The sequence below is a fragment of the Pan troglodytes genome, chromosome 20 (genome assembly GCF_028858775.2).
Source record: "Pan troglodytes isolate AG18354 chromosome 20, NHGRI_mPanTro3-v2.0_pri, whole genome shotgun sequence".
Lineage (NCBI taxonomy): Eukaryota > Metazoa > Chordata > Mammalia > Primates > Hominidae > Pan > Pan troglodytes.
The window spans coordinates 49,946,395-49,950,500 of record NC_072418.2 but is presented as its reverse complement, the minus strand read 5'-3'; positions in this window follow the sequence as shown (position 1 = coordinate 49,950,500).

The following is a 4,106-nucleotide window of genomic DNA, read 5'->3' as shown; positions in this document are numbered from 1 at the left end:
TCCCTGGTAGGGGGCCAAGCTACCCTGGGGTCCGAGTTCCCTTGCCCCACGGTAACGTCGGGGGTCAGAATGTAGCACCTCGGATCGGAGCTACCCCACTCCAAAAGGGGAACAGCGGAGTCCGGGCACTGTCTACACCCCTTCAGGAGGCAGTTAGTGCCCCAGCAGCCCCTCGGGACAAGACAGGTACCCTGCAGCCGAGCCCCATGTACGAGTGAAGACTCACGTCAGTGCTCCCTCCAGGGACACAAATCCAGAATTCGAGACCCTCCCTTTCCGGGAGAGAACTCCTGAGTGTCAGCACACTCTCCCCCCACAGGGCTGGGACTTCGCATCCAAACCCAACCCGCCTTACAAGGGGGACATACACCTCCCTCGTCAGGGACCAGGATCCAGCTCTCTAAGGAGCTCCAGAGACCAGGATCCTGGCGTCTTATCTCCATCCCCCGCCGCAGGGACGGGAACCCTGACATCCAAGCTCCCCATTAGATCATAAATGGGAACTCAGGGGTTGTAGCACCTCGCACAGAGGACGGGAACCCAGGCGTCCAAGCCAGGCCTTCCCCAGTCTGATAGGAGGTCCTACAGTTCCCCTAGCTCCTTCTCTCCATGCAGCCCCCACTTCCCGTTCTCAGGGTGCTCCCTGGCATGGGGGTCTCCAGGCACTTAAAAGCCTCTACATGACCTTAACATGGGGAAAGAAAATGGAGCTGGGGGCCGGGCGCGGTGGCTTACACCTATAATCCCAGCACCTTGGGAGGCCAAGGCGGGTGGATCACCCGAGGTCAGGAGTTCAAGGCCAGCCTGGCCAACATAGTGAAACCCTGTCTCTACTAAAAATACAAAAATTAGCCGGGTGTGGTGGTGGGCGCCTGTAATCCCAGCTACTCGGGAGGCTGAGGCAGGAAAATCGCTTGAACCTGGGAGGCGGAGGTTGCAGTGAGCCGAGATCCCGCCACTGCGCTCCAGCCTGGGTCAGAGAAGGAGAGTCCATTTCAAAAAAAAAGAAAGAAAAGAAAAGAAAAAGAAAATGGAGCAGGGAGTCTTAGAAAGGCATACAGTCAGGGGCTTGCAGGGAGCACGCGCTGGCCTTTGGTTGGACAGATGGGGAAACTGAGGCACACACAAACACCCGTGTGCATTTGCTCACAAGAACACACAAACTCATTCATGATCCTCATAGTTAACACTTAAGGGAGTGCTTGTTTTTTGCTAATACTTTATTTTATAGCAAGATTCTGAGATGGGCTCTGTTACTAGACGCATTTTACAACTAGGGAAACCGAGACATGGGGAAGTGATATAGCCTGGTGATAGTGGCCTCTCAGACAACAGATCCTTATTTATCCCCAGAGAGACTTGCTAGAGTTTCAGGGCAAGGATTCAAGCTCAGATCATGGGCTCCTGTCTCCTGACAGCACTTCCTGGCTGTGCAGCCTGGGCAGGTGCTATGCCAGCCATGAGAGGTACACTTGTGCCATTAATTAATTAATTAATTATTTTTGAGACACAGTCTTCTCGCTCTGTCACCCAGGCTGCATGATCACTGCTCACTGCAGCCTTGAACTCCCAGGCTCAAGAGATTCTCCCACCTAGCCTCCTAAGTGGCTGGGACTACAGGTATGCACCACCCCACCCAGCTATTTTTTAAAAATGTTTTGTTGGCCGGGCGCAGTGGCTCATGCCTGTAATCCCAGCACTTTGGGAGGCTGAGACAGGTGGATCACCTGACGTCAGGAGTTCAAGACCAGCCTGGCCAACATGGTGAAACCCCATCTCTACTAAAAATACAAAAATTAGCTGGACACAGTGGCGTGCACCTGTAGTCCCAGCTACTCAGGAGGCTGAGGCTGGAGAATCGCTTGAACCTGGGAGGCGGAGGTTGCAGTGAGCTGAGATCACGCCACTATACTCCAGCCTGGGAGACAGAGCGAGACTCCGTCTCAAAAAAAAAAAAAAAAAAAAGTTTTGTAGAGAGAGGGTCTTGCTATGTTGCCCAGGCTGGTCTTGAACTCCTGGCTTCAAGCAATCCTCCTGCCTCAGCCTCCCAATGTGCTGGGATTATGGCGTGAGCCAGGTCGCCCAGCCTGGCCTGTATTTATTTATGATTGCACATACACATGGATTTTTTTTTTTTTTGAGATGGAGTCTCGCTTTCTCACCCAGGCTGGAGTGCAGTGGCAGGATCTCGGCTCACTGCAACCTCCAATTCCCAGGTTCAAGCGATTCTCCTGCCTCAGTCTCCTGAGTAGGTGGGATTACAGGTGCGCACCACTACGCCTGGCTAATTTTTGTATTTTTAGTAGAGATGGGGTTTCACCATGTTGGTCAGGCTGGTCTCAAACTCCTGACCTCATTGTGACCTGCCCGCCTCAGCCTCCCAAAGTGCTGGGATTACAGGCGTGAGCCACCATGGCTGGCCTACACATGGATTTTGTGAGGTTAAGAGTCTAATTGGTGGTGTTGAAACCTCAGATCTGCCATTTACTGCTGTATGACTCTGGGCAAGTAACTTCACCTCTCTGGGCCTTCGTTTTCTCCCTTGTAGAATGAGGATATTTTAATTCTAGTACCCACCTCATAGCATCATAGTGAAGATAAAATAAGTTTATTTTAGAAGGTCTCAATGTGACCTGAGAACTGGTCTCTGCGGTGTGCTGGGTCAAATTTTCATACCGAGACATTTTCTGCCTTTTTCACTTCATTCTGTTGTGTGGTGGAGATTTCCAGATGCTATGTGATGTGTGATATCACAACAGACCAAACGCAGAAGCAGCCGTGAGGCCCAGCCATCTTCTTCTTACTGTTTTTCCTTCCTTCCTTCCTTCCTTCCCTTCTTTCTTTCCTTCTCTTTCTTTCTTTCTTTTTTTCTTTCTTTCTTTCTCTCTTTCTCTCTCTTTTCTTTTCTTTTCTTTCTTTCTTTTTCTTTCTTTTTTTTTTTGAGGTCTTGCTATGTTGCCCAGGCTTGTCTTGAACTCTTGGCCTCAAGCAGTCTTCCCACCTCAGCCTCCCAAAGTGCTGGGATCACAGGCGTAAGCACAGTGCCCAGCCCAAGGTCCAGCCATCTTCTATAAAAGCTGGACGTTAAAGAGATTTGCAAAAATGTAAAAGAATGCCACTCCCTTCACTAACTTTTTTTTTAGTTGGAAAATATATTTTTCATAAAATATTTATGTTGGCCTGTAATGGGCTTATAATTATTATTTTAATTTTAATTTAATTTAATTTTATTTTATTTTTCGAGACAGAGTCTTACTCTGTTGCCCAGGCTGGAGTGCAGTGGCACGATCTCGGCTCACTGCAACCTCTGCCTCCAGGGTTCAAGTGATTCTCCTGCCTCAGCCTCTCGAGCAGTTGAGATTACAGGCATGCACCACCATGCCCGGCTAATTTTTGTATTTTTAGTAGAGATGGGGTTTAACCATGTTGGCCAGGCTGGCGTCAAACTCCTGAACTCAAGTTATCTGCCCACCATGGTCTCCCAAAGTGCTGGGATTACAGGCGTGAGCCACTGCACCCGGCCTAATTTTTACATTTTAATTTTTTTTTTTTTGAGACAGGGTCTTGATCTGCTGGCCAGGTTGATCCTGGGCTCAAATGATCCTGTGGCTTCAACCTCCTGAACAGCTGGGATTAGACGTGGGAGAGGCTCCTCCTCTTAAGAGGAAACTCGGCCAGGCGCCGTGGCTCACGGCTGTAATCCCAGCACTTTGGGAGGCCGAGGCGGCCAGATCATGAGGTCAAGAGATTTTAACCATCCTGGCCGACATGGTGAAACCCCGTCTCTACTAAAAATACAAAAATTAGCTGGGTGTGGTGGTGGGCGCCTGTAATCCCAGCTACTCGGGAGCCTGAGGCAGGAGAATCGCTTGAACCCAGGAGGAGGAGTTTGCAGTGAGCCGAGATCACGCTATTGCACTGCAGCCTGGGCAGCAAGAGCGAAACTCTGTCTAAAAAAAAAAAAAAAAAAAAAAAAAAAAAAAAGAGCCAGGTGTGGTGGTGGGCACCTGTAATCCCAGATACTCAAGAGGCTGAGGCAGGAGAATCACTTGAATCTGGGAGGCGGAGATGGCAGTGAGACAATATCGCGCCACCGCACTCCAGCC